At 43.3% G+C, this 15,022-nt stretch overlaps 1 long non-coding RNA gene across 1 annotated transcript in view; it reads right to left on the bottom strand.

Annotated features, from left to right (window-relative positions):
• The window catches only part of LOC138247368 (uncharacterized), a 171,639-nt gene that overhangs the window by 148,741 nt on the left and 7,876 nt on the right, over positions 1–15,022 (bottom strand). The window contains exon 2 of the long non-coding RNA XR_011194472.1: positions 2,209–2,290. This is a non-coding gene — a long non-coding RNA (uncharacterized lncRNA). The remainder of the gene's footprint in view (positions 1–2,208; positions 2,291–15,022) is intronic.

The raw sequence follows: 15,022 nt of genomic DNA, 5'->3' as shown, positions 1-15,022 counted from the left end.
GAAATAGGCTAATCTGCCCCCAAGGGGAGCAGAAATGGCTTAAAATAAATTTGCCCTCCCAGGGGAGCGACCCTTGCCTAAGGGGTCGCTCCCCTTGTGTGAAATTGGCACAAAAAAAATTGGGCAGATCGGCTTAATAAAAATAGGCCGATCTGCTCCGAAGGAGGGGCAAAAAAGGCCTAAAATAAATTTGCCCCCCAGGGAAGCGACCCTAGCCTAAGGGGTCGCTCCCCATAAATAAAAATAAAAGTGTAAAAAAATATTATATATATATATATATATATATATATATATATATATATATATATATATATATATATAGGTGGAGAGCAGCTCTAGTGAGGAGCACTCTGCAACACCAGCGACACTATAGATTTGCTCACCTCAAATGTCTGTTTATCTAGCAAAGTTTTTAAGCATTGGATCAGCACAGTGCTATCCACGCCGAGCTAGATAGTAACAAAGTCTTTTGCCATTTATACAGCAAAGTCTTTAAACATAGGTTTGACACAGTGTCAACCTTGCCGAGCTGTAAAATGACAAAAGCTATTTACCACTCCAGGCACAGTATTACAGCTTTGGACTGGTAAAATACCGTCCAAGCCAACCTGGAATGAGCAAAAGCAGCCCCTGACACGTGTTTCGCTCTCATTAGAGTTCATCAGAGAGGCTTAGCTTTGTCCAGACACAAGGGAGCACCCAGTATAAGACAAAACAAATCCCTTTCAGGGTTAGAGTGACGCATAAATTATGCAAAAAAAGAGAATAGAGAACTCTGGGTAGTTCCCAAGTTTAGGTGGAGAGCAGCTCTAGTGAGGAGCACTCTGCAACACCAGCGACACTCTAGATTTGCTCACCTCAAATGTCTGTTTATCTAACAAAGTTTTTAAGCATTGGATCAGCACAGTGCTATCCACACCGAGCTAGATAGTGACAAAGTCTTTTGCCAGGGGCCTAAACATATTTTGCTCCCCTCATTCAATAATATAAAAAATAAAAATAAAAATTCCCTGGTGTCTAGTGGTTTCTGGCCCCCTTGAGGCAGATTGGCCTAATAAAAATAGGCCGATCTGCCCCCAAGGTGGGCAGAAATGGCCTAAAAGTAATTTTGCCAACTTCCCCCAGGGAATGACCCTTGCCCAAGGGGCCCCTCCCCTCATGTCAATAACCTACAAACAAAATAAATCCCTGGTGTCTAGTGGGCATTTCTGCTGCCCGATCGCATCACAACTTGTTGGAATAACATATATAAATGAATTCTGCCTAACTCGTAAGTCCTGAGCAAAAGCACAGCAGTGATAACTCAATCTGTCTGTATTGAGTCCATGAGAGGAGCATCCATCCCCATTACTTGAAGGAAAAGAGGTCTACCCGCCACCTCCTAAGTTGATGGTAGGGAAAGGGCCAAGGTCAGCAATGAAATGGCATGCAAGGTTGATAGAATCCTGGTTGGAACGACCTACCTGTCGTCCTTTGCTCTAAACTACGCCACAGGTTACCAGTAAAGATCTCCAGCAAAGAGCCCCCTTGTGGGGCCTGTCAGACATTACAGCGCCGATCTGACAAGGAGCGAGCCCTATAATGAAGCATGACATTTAATAGATGTGTGAGGGCTCATGCCTCTATACATAGAAGTGCCTAGTGGTCTCTTGATGTCTTTTTGGAAAAGTGTACTTTTTTGTTTTGAGAAAATGGGGGTAACCATGCCAAGAAAGAGGGTACTTTCCTACACTAAGAGATAACTTTTCAAACTTGGTCTTCTTCTGAAAGGAGACTAAGGTGTTCTTTGGCAGCTGAGAATGTGGAGCAACGTAACTGTTGTTGGCAAAGTTTACCCACATTGCATATGCATATAGTAATAACAGTTTTGAACTGTGACGTAGCAAGGGTCCAGTCGGCTTGCTCTGAAACCCCATGTGGAATTACCAAAACGTTCCTGACAACCATTTATGTCCACTAGCCACAATAACCACCCACCAGAACTTGAAAATGAGGAATTAAAGGTACCATTCTGAACCCAGTTAGTAGGCTGTCCTTCGGTTGCATTTAAAAATGTCTGCCAATTGTGAAATTTTGCTGGTGTCAGTATACTGGGCGCATGCAGTTCTTTATTTTCCGTAACCCCAGGCAGATTGTTTGTTGAACTGTGTCATGCAGAAATATTACTTGAATGGGAATAAGGCATGCTCTAAATAAAGCTCCCCCTACCTTATATCTGCCAATCATGTGTTCCTCATATACTCTTTAAATCAACAGAGTTCTTCCAGAATTCATAGCCCTCAACGGCCAGCTGGGAAACAAAGGAATATGAATAGATTAATTTTGTGTCAGTTAGCAATATTTTCCTAAACTTAGGAGGTAATTTAGAGTAATATGACTCTGCATGTTTAACATCATGCCCAGAAAAGTATACAAACTTTTCTACATACGTTTTGGCACTCCCACTGGAGAAGTTGGACAATGCTCCCATAGTGAGTAATTAAAAACTAATCTTAGTGTACTAGCTCAGTGCAGAAAGTGATGTCCATAATGGTGGTAACAACCCCTTCCCCCATAATTCGCCCTATTCACATATACATCTTCACTTTCAAATACAGGATAATCCCAGTCATCAGAAACAACCCCAGGTGTAATAACATAATTCATGGAAACTTTAAAAATGTATGGAATTCGAATTATCTCAGTAGGACCGAATACATCATATGCTACTTTATCCTACACAATCCCATCAGGAATTGGAATGGCTGAAATGTTCACAAGGGACAAGTCTCATCAGACCTTATGGGAAGAAAGGTATATGTCAAAACCTCATCCACCAGTTCAACAGCAGGGCATTCAGGAAGATAATGACCATTTATCAGCAGAAAGAAAATGATGACAAAGCTAATCCAAAGCAGAAAGGCAAGAAATTTCAGTGTTATGCATAGACAGTATCATGGATAAACCAAATAATTGTTTTTATGTGTAGCTGAAACAGGTGCAGTTACAGATACAGAAGAATTTGAAGAAAAGTCGTCTATTTCAACAAAATAACCAGAAGCTGTTTGTGCAAGGACTTGAGCCGGTACAGAACTGGTAGATGGACCCAATGGTGGTGGTGCGTAATAAACAATGTCATCTGTATGTGTTGAATTGGAATAGTAGCTATCTATAGTTTGGATGTTTTTTTGTCAGTGAAGTTGTGATAGGAGTAACAGAAGCTCATTCTCTGCTCTCCCCCAGCTCGGAGTGACGACTGTAGTATTGGTACTTGCAGAAACATTGTTTAGTGCTTGAAGAGGTATATCCCATTGGGTAGTAGGGAAGGTTAGGGAACTACCCAGAAATCCTCGTGGTCTACTGTGCAGGATCGGCCACAATGTGCAATTTGATGTTGTCAATTGAAACAAAATGGTTTTCTTTAGAACCAGGCAGCAGTCTTATTATGACAGTTCTGGTATCATGTATTCCCAGGTCTGGAACCGGTGTTCTGTAGGGTGGGCCAAACTCCTTCATTACAGTAATCCTTTTTTCGTATCAGATCCCTAATTTTGGGAATCCAGTAGATGTTGGCAAATCTCTCATTCCCAAGGTGGTGGCATAGGCAGATGAATTTTTATCACAGAATTATTGTCTTTCCTGTTAAACAGTGAAAAGTTCATTTATGTTAAATTATGCTTCTGCCGCCACTACACAGAGGGCCATAAAGTTCTAGGACATACATAGGTATCCCAAACAAGACCTCGTAAGGGTTGCGTCCTCCCAAGGACCTTCTAGGCAGATTATTTAGTGCTCTCTGGACCCCATATAGGCAACAAAGCCAACTACATCCAGAACCTAATACCCTTGCTGATAAGGATTGCTTTAAGTCTCAGTTCCTCCTCTCCACAACAGAATTTCCCTCAGGATGATATGGTGAGGAATAATAGAGTTGAACACCCATTGTTGCCATGGTGTCCCTGAATATCCTGGATGCAAAAGCAGGTCCCTGGTCTGAGTGGAATGCTTCAATCGCATATGTGCTGATGAAGACTTGCAAATCTTTAATAAGTTTGGGCATCAGCCGATCATTGTGGCCATACCCACAGGAATCTAGAACGTGAATCAACAGCGGCTAAAATTTATTTGTATGCACCATCAGATCGTAAGGGACCACAATGGTCCGGGTACACACATTGTAGTGGTTTATTGGACACTAAGAGGGGCGCTTGAGATGAGCGTTTGACATGGACCCCTTAATTTGTTGACTGGTGTCATGGTAAAAGACATAGGCCCTCATTACGACCTTGGTGGGCGGCTGAAGCCGCCCGCCAAAATCGGACCGCCGGGCAGCCGCCAATGCGGCCATACTCCCACCGCGGCCATTTGGAGATCCCCGCTGGGCCGGCGGGCGGAAACCTAGTTTCCGCCCAGCGGGCATCTCAGCCGCAACACAGGTGTCGGCTCCAAATGGAGCCGGCGGTGTTGCGGCTGTGCGACGGGTGCAGTTGCAGTTGCTTTTCACTGTCTGCCCCGCGACTCCCCGTACCGCCAGCCTTTTCAGGAAAAGGCTGTCGCTAGGGGGACACGTAATCCCCTGGGCAGCGCTGCAACCAGCACTGCCCTGGTGGATTACAACCGCCGGGACCATTGTGGCGGGAAACCGCCTGCTCCGGCGGTGCGACCGCGGCGGAACGTAATGCCTTGTGAAGCACCGCCAGGCTGTTGGCGGTGCTTCCTCCAGAACAGCACTGGTGGTCTTGGACCGCCAGGGCTGTAATGACCCCCATACTGTTTGGTCTGTTTGTATAGACCTGGCCACCCATAGCTTATTTGTAGCAGAGAAATAGCAACAGCCACACCAGCATGGGCAGAAGCAACACCCTCATGCGTTGCGTTAATGAAATCTGGTCTCTGGTCTTGGTTGGGGATCACACGATCGCTCACCCCTGGAACTGTTGCAAAGGCAATGTTTTAGCCACTGTAGTGGTAGGTATTTAGCAGTGTATGCTTTTGGTGGGGGCTTGCCTTCAGCTAAGGCTTTCACGGCAGCCAAAGTTTCACTGTCCAGTCGTGTGAGAATGAGTAACTGCTGTAACAAAAGCAGCAGCTACAATGGATTAGGTAGCTTCATCACCCAAAGTGTTTCCTACAACATGTACACATACACATTGGTGGGCCAATGTAAGGACTACATGAGCCCTTGTAGTCTGTCTAAGATCTGCTACCCTACCCCACACGTTTTTGTGTTTGATGGTGTTCCCTTTTGAATCTTTGAACCCATTCAGGTGCCAATAATGCAAGTAATCATAGTTAGACTTGACACAGTAGTACAAATCACACACAATCAAAGTAGATTGTTCAGGATCCGTATGTTCCGGGGCCAAGAATAGAGCCATGAGCTCTGCAAGTTGTGCAGTGCAGTCCCCTAGGGTCTGCGTGTAGGTATGTTGAGGGTGGAAAGTACCATCCCTCATGACTTCTCTAACTGCTGTGCAAGCAGCGGAGTACTGATGTTTTGTACCTACAGTTGGTTATGCTGAACCATCAGTGTAAATGATCAGTCTGTATTGATAAAGAGGCATAATGTTAGAGGGCACAGGGTACTCAAGTTCATATTGTAGAAATTCTTGGGTCTGTAGTCTGAGGTCGAAAACATAATCAACATCAGTGGCAGTCATGGAGGTTGCCCATTGAATCCAGCGTGGATGTAATGCTTTTGCGTTTGGAGTGCTAGCTTTGGTAACTGCCTCGAAGGCTGGCACCGGGCTAGTGACAATAATGTGTTATCCTTTGGCAAGTGGCCTCTCCTTGATAACAGCCATCTGTACCGCAGTCAGTATTTTTTCTGTTGGTGCAAACCTTTGTTCGGTATTAGAGTACAAGTATAATTTGTAGGCTATAGGTACCGTGTCACCCTCATTGAATGTGACATAGGGGAACCTGATGGCACCAGGCATTATTCTGACAGCCACGTTTGTTTTGTTATCACGTGTGTCAGTGTTGTGCTTCTAACATGTCTTGTTGCAAATCTCCAAGTATTAGTGTATGTTCTGGTGTCCAGTGTTTGCTTGAAAAATCTGGACGAAATAAATCATAAAGTGGTTTTATGTGTTGTGTATAGTCTGGAATGTATGTTCTGCCAAAATTAAAGTACCCCAGTAATGACTGCAGTTTCTTGCTAGTATTTGGAGGTTGAAGCTGAGTGCACTTTGAGAAAGCACGTGGCTAGGCTTTTGCGTTTGTCAGATAGTCCGTATCCTAAAAAAAGGAACTCTAAGACAAGCTATTTTTTTTTTTTAAGTTAAATTTGTAGCCTTGGGCAGCGAATCCAAGAACGATGTGATCCACCTGGGCCAAATGTGCATTGAGGTTAACATCTGTAAGGTAAATGTCATCGACATAGCACAACACATCAGGATGAATGCCATGTAGTATTGATGTTACATGGGCAGAAAATACTCCGGGGCTGTTATAATACCCTTGGGACAATCTACAAAAGTGCAGCTGAAAGCCTAATGCGCTAATGGTGCTGAGGTCCCACCTTTCAGGTGCTAGGTTTTGTCAGAAGAAACCACTGGAAATGTCTAAGATTGTTTTGTAATTCTTTCTCACTATATTCTTGATAAGTGCTGTGCTGCTTGTATTTTGAATTGCAAATGTGCTTGTATGATTGTTTTAATGTCTGTAGTCTAAGGCTGTTCTATATGACTGTTCAGGTTTGGCTACAGGGAATAATGGGCTATTCGTTGCAGAGACACAGGGTTCAATTACTCCCTGGTACTCACGTTGTGTGAGTATCTTTCTCACAGGTGCTTTAGCTTCTAGTTTAAAAGGATACTGAGGCTGGATCTGTGGAGTAGATCTAATTAGTATTACATGATAGGGAAATCCCTATTCCACCCTACATGGCTGTGCCAAAGCGCAATCACCAGCAGAGGCTTCCTTATATATGTCTGGAGCTAGGACTGAGAAAGAAGGCAAATTTACCTCTTCCTCTTGTGGGAGCACGCAGACAAATACAGGTGGCCAATCTTTTTCTGCCGATAAAATATCATAATTTAGTGCTAGTCTTCTCCAGAACATTACTTTGATAGCGTGCTGAATGTCCCCCTCAATCTCAGTATTTAATCGGTATGCCCTGTTGGGTGGGGAGACATGCTTGTCTGCTGTCTCGACTCCAAGGAAATCATTAGTCTGTCACATCTATAAGACTATGGTGATATATTGTGACCTCTGCTGTGCTGTCTAGCAGAGTCACTGCCCACGTCCTGTTCTTCAACAACATTTTCAGTACAAGTGGCATCTTTAATTGAAATTGCTGCCACCTTTTTTTTTTGGTTTGGGGCTTTTGCTGCAGAGGTTTCTCTTCTTTTTTGTGTAAGTCTGATGAGCATTGTGAGCTGTTTTTCAGCTTAACATAGTCACTTTTGTGTTCTGAATGTCCTCCTCTGTCACTCTGTTTATCTGCTCTGTCCTGGAAGGAACAAGATGGGTGACTGTCAGTATATTGATATCTATCTGGTGTTTTTAAAGTATCCCTATTTCCAAGATTGTATCTTTTTTCCTGAGTTCTCTAATGGTGGAGATTTTCCTCTTTGTGGTCTTCTATTTTTATTTTGGTTTATCCCAGTGTTTTTTAGAGCTCTTTTGTGCTTGCTTAGTTGAGGTTTAGTTGGCCTGGCCCCCAGACTATCCCGACCGACACTAGTATAAGTTTCAGAAATAATCTTTGGTGACCTGCGCTCCTGGTCTGCTGAGGGAGCTCCCGGAGCCACTGGCAGATTGCCAGTGGTGCTGCTTCCTCTTTAATATTACTTAAAATTATTGAGGACACTGTCAAAATTGCACATCAGTTTTGTCCTCAAATCCAGGGCTGGGGCTGCCCCGTGTTTGCTTCGATTTTTTTTTAATACTTCCAGTAAATTCGCAAGTGTCGGTGTACCATGTGCGGTGGTATATATTGCTGCAAAAACTGTGCCCCAAGTGGCGCGGACCTCTATTGAGGGAACCGTTCCGAATGGCAAGCACATTGTGAGAATTCTATGTTTGTCTTGGGGTCCTGTATAGAGAAAACCTGCTTCCAGCTGATTTGTTTTTTTGTGCAATGCAGAACAGAATCTTCTCCTACTCAGTGGGGGCTTTTCCCATTATTGAATGGACAGTTTGTGGATTTAGTCCAGTAACGGCAAATTGATTTAAAGCTGGGGAAGTGTTTAAAGTCTGCAGCACAAATTGTATTAATTGTCTATATATTGCTACTAGCTAATTGTATAGTGTGCGTACTTCAGGTACAGTCAGAGCTTGCGCATTGGGATGTGGTATGCATATGGACAATGTTGGCCACATTGGACCGTCATTGCTTAAATAACCTAACGGGTTGTATTACATGTGGAAAAGCAACATTAAACCAATATTGGTGTTCTTGATAACTTAAAGGTATTTCTAAATATTTGTATGCTCTGTACTGTAAGGGTACATTAGCTACTCTATGTATGAAACGTGTTTGAGTCAGCGTTTATTTCCAGAAAGGTGACTCGTGAGTAGAATATTTCTGTTCTGTGTCTTGAGCTTCAACTACGAATGTAACATCCCCGCCCTTATTTGTTAAGTCATTAGCTAAAAGGAACTGTGTAACAGGTTTTGTACAGTTCTCTTGAATGTTAACTGGTTGTGCCATATTAAGGAATAGGTATCATAGTCTGGAGCACCAATGGGATAATTGTGCCATATTAAGGAATAGGTATCATAGTCTGGAGCACCAATGGGAGAATCCTTTTAAGGTTCAAGTTTGAACACCCTACAGCCTATATAGATGCTCTCTATTCAGCTGAAGAGGATTTTCCCTGAGACCACGGACGTCTCCGTAAAATAGTATTTAGGGTACCTTAGTGTGTGTGAGATGGAGATGATCAGGGGACCTGTATAATTAATGCTTAACACCATAATTGGCGGTGCCATGATGTAGGACTCCCATTGTTAGAACGAGACTGCTGGATTAGGGGCGGCAGTACCACAGTTTCTGGGTGACTGAGTCAATCCCGCTACATCTTGGCAGCCTACCCCTTTTGGCTAGCTAGCAGCACCTTGCCCAACCTGGAAGTGAAGGTGATTTGTGGCAGCCTGGAACATGACACTATGACCTTTCGGGGGAAGTCGTGGTCGACAAGTCTAACCAGTTTCTCTCGTTATCCCACACACACATAGGCAAAGAAAGAGATGCAGGATGGTTTTCAATATATTTATTGAAAAGAATGCAATCTACGATAAAATATATGTGCTGCAATTATTTGGGCAATGAGGCATAACCGTATTAGAATGGTGGTGACCAGCGAGAAGAAAATAAACAGTCCCAACATGTTGAAGTAACATACATAGATGAATTCTACCTAACTCATAAGCGAGAGCAAATGCGGTGATAGCCCAATCTGTCCCTACTTAGCCCATGAGAGGAGCACCCACCCCCATTCCCTAAAGGAAAAGGGGTATGCCCAGCATCTCCTGGGTTGGTGTAGAGACAGAGCCGGGGTCAGGAATGAAATGGCATGCAGCGTGGACAGAATCCTGGCTGGAATTACCTACCTTTTGTTTCTTGGCTTACAAAGGGATTTTATAAGAAAACATTTTCGTTCTGTGAAAAAGCCTGACATGGGCAAGTGGCTGAGAGTCAGACTGATTGCAAACTCTTGTGGCAACAATTGCTATTTGGATTATAATGTACAGGGGCACATGGTGAAATGTCGTGCACAGAAATATGATAATGCTTTCACAAAATCACAAACTTATAGCTGATTAGAAAATAAAAACATCCCTGCTGAAAGCAGAGTAACTAAAAATGAATAAAATAGAATACATGAAATCAGAGCACATATGTAGGTAAAAGGGCACAGGCCGCAGGCCTAGGCTAAGCTTAAAAAAAAAAAAAAAGTGTGCCCAAGCAGAGTGTAAAATAAACACACAACAGTTTTAGATGATTAAGATAAATAAGTAACAATGATTTTGCTGTAAATATTTAATATTAAAGATGTTTCAATTCTGAAGTTGAGACTGAATTAAACTAAGGCATATGAAAGAGGTAGTGGTCTTCATAGTGTTTCTATCACTCCTGTTATGTTAGGTCTATTTTCTCTACACATCCCATCCATCTGCATATTTTACTGACTGACCCTCATCTCTTTCCTCTTCATCACCCTCTTCACTCTCTCCTGAATGCACTCCCTCACATCCCATTCATCACACCATAAACACACACAAAGCACACACTCAACTGTAAGCGCTGCATTTTTACATTTGTCTTGTCACTATTTGACCTGCTTTGCACACATTTGCATAGAATCACAACTGCAAATTGAATATGTGACCACTGATCTGTGTTCGCTGCAGATCGGCGAAGAGTTGGATGAGCATGTATTTTGAACACCCATTTGACCCAATGACAGGCACTGTGAGAAACTCACACTACTTTCAGTCTCAATGCCAGACCTTTCCATTCTGGCCCATTATAAATATCTGAAGGTGACTCAAGTCAAACTATGCAATATACAAGAGTAATATGCTACACAAAAAATACAGAAACATGCTAGCATTGTTAGGGAATGCAAGCTTAAGTAAAACATGTGAAACAGGAAAAACGGGCCAGATGTATCAATATTAGAAACAGCGATTAACTGTACTCACAGGTTGCTTCTTTGCCACTCTGCGTGGATTACTTATAGACGTGTATGAGTGGGGGTAAGAGCAAGCGTTAGGTGGGACACTATCATGCTTCCGTATGAGAAGGGCTGGCTTGGAGTACCCACTCTCCAACTCTACTACTATGTAGGAAAAAGCCCATTATGCTTATCACTTGTAACATCCTGATACTAGGCTTCCCTTTCTTAAGCTTGAGAGAGCGCAATACCCCGGCGCTCCCCTAACCATCATACTGCCTCGCAGGATCCCACGTAACCCACTCGAAATATAAACATTGACCCCTACTAGTTGGGCCTGGTTCAGGTTGCTACGTGATGTGGGAGGCAAATCGCTAATCTACCCCCCCCCATATTGTCCACAACCCTTGGCTGCCTCTCTTGCGGGAGAGCCTGGTTAGGCGAATACTGCATACACTCGCTGTACACGTATCGGACACCTGTTTACTAATGGGATGCTTCACTCTCCCGTGAAGATGATTGGACATGGGGAACCCATTCCTATGAATACCTTTGGGCAACACGGGCTATGTAGCACGTAGCGTGAGATCCTTCCAGACTTTCCACATGAAGCCCCACTTCTCTGGTAATCGAGTCCTCGGATTGCGCCCATACTTCCTTATTTTTTTATGCTGCACTGGCCTAGAGAGGGCTAGACAGGCTTGGGAACGGGACATGGGAGTCACACTGCCTCAAAAAGTCGGGTATGACTGCTGCACACAAACTAAGTTGGTCACAGATAATCATCGCCACAAATTGCAACACTGTAGCTATCTTACTTACTATAGCTTACACCATCCCACGGGCACTTGCCAAGATTGATTACACTTCCTCATCATTGTCCTAAATGTCATGTTGAACAGGACGATGTTTTCCATCTCTCCTGGACATGGAGAGTGATAGCTTCATATTGGGAGAGCATTTATGTGGCTTTATCTCATATGCTTGAATGCCGATTGACCCCTGATGGCATTGCTGGGATACGTTAAGCCTCTTCCCATTGGCTTACGTTGCTATCCTGCTATTGCCCTACTCCTGGCGAAAAGGCAGATTTGGCTCCATTGGGGAACCCCGACAGTGCCCACTGTGGCGACCTGGCTTAAAGACTTGTCATGCTGTTATATCAATTCCGAACTATTTGCCTCTATACAACCTCCGGCCTCCCAACCCAAGGATATTTGGCAGCCTTTACCGGACTATTTGCTGATGCTGGCTGCAGACTGCTGATAATGGAGACTGAACTACACCCCCCCGTCATACCACTTACTGGTCACTGGCCTAGATGGCATTGAGGTACTCTTTTTTTCCTTTGTAAACTGCACTGTCTATTGCTCGCTTAAATGATTTCGGTCCAAGGCCTGTATATGCATATGGCATTGAGTTGTTACGTGTCTGTACTTACATCAACTGTTATGGCTTGTTTTTGAATTGTCCTTATTGCAAAAGTTAAATAAAGTATTAAAAAAGAAATAGCGATTAACTAATTGCCATTGTCTGTGAATCGCATTTAGGTGATCACTATTCATAATATATGAAACTCAGAGTTTCATTTAGCGATTCCTAGTGGTTCGCAAATCGACCTACCTCATGTATATAAATGAGGTTGGTTGCAATTTGCAGTTCATCAGGAATCGCAAAAATCACAACGATGGTGGCCTGCAGCTGACCACCATGTCTGTGAAAGCTTTTAAATAAAGCAATTTTTTTGTTTTTTTAATGCAGCCCATTTTCCTTAAAGGAGAACGGGATGTGTTAAAATAAGAAAAATGAAGTTTCTGTTCATTATTTAAGAGTAGGCCGTGGTCTGTGCAATCACTGCCTGCTCTTAAAATGTCAGGAACTGTCGGGGATGCTGGCTAGGCTAGCGTCAGAGGAGGCAGAATACTAGGTACAGAGCAACCCAAGATCTCACAGAGAGTCAGAGGAGAGATGGGATCCAAAAGGGAAGCTCTATTAAAGGGACTAAAAGATAAGGTTCCGAAAGACAGGCATTCAAGAGGCAATGTGTCACCCAAACTAACTAACTCCCCAGGTCAAAAGTGCAATATATATATATATATATATATATATATATATATATATATATATATATATATATAACAGCATAAACTATAAAGGGGATGTGGGGTAAAGCACTCGCGAGCTCCATAGGGTAAGATTGAAGCTCAGTAAGTTCTTCACCCACAATTGCTGTTACATATTCTGACAGCCAATACATATATATTGGATATACATGCAAAGGCAGGGTCTGTGGAGCTGACCCCTATGGTGATGTTATAAAAAGTAACTGGAAGACAATACTCACAGTGGACAAAAAACAGGTTGTCAGCTGAGCCCATGTATCCTGGCGATCAAACAGGAACTTGTATATCAGTAACAGCAAGTGTGTAGAACGAAACACAACCTCGATAGACAAGAAGCTAGCAAGGAGAAGTGCTTAACAGGAAAGATGGGAAAACAAATAACACGCTTGGCAGAAAGAAAGTAACAAACATACGTAGACACTAGAAGCAAAACCGCAGCAAAACAGCAAACTAGGAACTGGAACAAAGAAATGGAAAGAAAGGCAAGGACTGGGAAATGGAAAATGCAGAAGGAGAGGCTTCAAGGCAGCACAAGAAGTGCCTGTGCAGAACTCAAGGAAACAAGGAAACACAGCAGGCAGAAATTATTCGAGGAGCATGGAATACCTGAGACTTAGAAGTCAAGTAGCACTGCAGGGAGTGCTAGTTCAGGAACAAGGATTTGCTAAGGCTCAGAAGGCAAGGTAGCACTACAGAGAGTACTAGTTCAGGAACGTGGATGTACTACAGCTCAGGAGTAGTAACAAGGATAGCTACAGCTCAGAAACAGGAACAAGGATAGCTATAGCCCAGGAACTCAGTAAATAAGAAAAGCAAATGCTCAGGAAACTTGGGAGGAATAACTAAGGCTCTGGAACAGGTACAAGGAAAAACTATGGCTCAGAAACTTCGGGAAACAAAGATTGGCCTTGCCAGAAAACAGCTACAATGACAAACCCTGGGCTGAAGGAAGCTGAGGCTTAAAAAGACTCACATGTAATCACATGCATCAGGTCTGAGCAGGCTTACACCTGCCAGCCACAGTTGTGCTGAATTCCTCCACCCATCCTTGGCCTTCAGGGGGTGGAGACAAAGCAATGAGCAGGGGATTCTAGGTAATGATGTCCCAAGCATGAGCAGACTGGCTTCCAGAAAACCCGTCATGGATTGGGAATGGATGGTAATTTGCAAATAGCAGCCAAATGGCTGGAAGTCAGATTACGCATGCAGGGGAAGGTCTGGAAGTTTATTAGAGCATTGGAAAGTCCCACAATTTGCCCCCCCCCCGGTGATGGGCACGAGAGTGAGGGAGTGAATTGTGGCATAAAAACTGTTTTTACAAACATTCACAACCTTTGTGACCCATTTGTGAATGGTTTACCATCTACTTGAGTAGGTGGTAAAATGTGAATGTGTTGCAACCACATTTCTGCCGCAAAATATTCTTACATACTGCTATGATTCGGTATTAGGAAAGGACGCCGTAAACATGCCCCTTCCTAATACCAAATTGGTATGTATTTGCAATTCCAAACTGTGATTCTGTAATGTTACCGAAATGCAATTTGGAATTCATACAAACCAAAATGCATTTTTCTGGTCGCAATATTCCAAATTCAGAGAACTGGGCCGTTTGCGACCGCAAAAATGCTTGGCACATCTGGCCCTAAATGGCTGACATGGATTACTTTATTGTTTTTTCTATTCTTTATTCAGAAATCGATCAGTGTTTTTGAAACTGAAGTTAAGGACATGAATAAAGGGCCCAACAGGGACCCGTTTCAATGTCTGTTTTAAATTACCACTTAGTCTGAGACCATGGAAGGACCACATCCTCTTAAAGCCCTATAACAGACCACCTGTAATGAACTGATCCAGTTCTGTGGTATTTCAGTACAGTTTATGATTCCAGAGGAATGCAACACCCACTGGGCTAAAAGGGCTTTAGCCCTCCATCCACCATCAGCTGGCTTGGGCTGGACTGGGTCTGCAGGCTTGATTGCCCAGTTAAAGACTTGCTGCTCTGTCATTCATAGCGAGGTTGTTCCCAGCTATAAGGGCCCTGTTCACAATGCAGCATTTACTATTTCAATTGTTAATGCCTCACTCCCTTCCTAATTGTTCCCAGCTCATTCAGACTAGCAATGTGTCATAGGTTTCTGCAGTGAAGTGTGAAAGCTGCTGATCTCCCACAGACGTTCATATAAAAACAACATGAGGTTCATGTAAAATTTCACCTGCAGCTAAAGACAGTGTGCTATCGGCATCACTATTTAATTAACGGGCAGTGATGTGGCAGATACTATCATGCAA

The sequence above is a fragment of the Pleurodeles waltl genome, chromosome 7 (assembly GCF_031143425.1).
Source record: "Pleurodeles waltl isolate 20211129_DDA chromosome 7, aPleWal1.hap1.20221129, whole genome shotgun sequence".
Classification (NCBI taxonomy): domain Eukaryota; kingdom Metazoa; phylum Chordata; class Amphibia; order Caudata; family Salamandridae; genus Pleurodeles; species Pleurodeles waltl.
The sequence above is the reverse complement of the archived record's forward strand: the minus strand, read 5'-3'. Positions and strand labels throughout refer to the sequence as shown.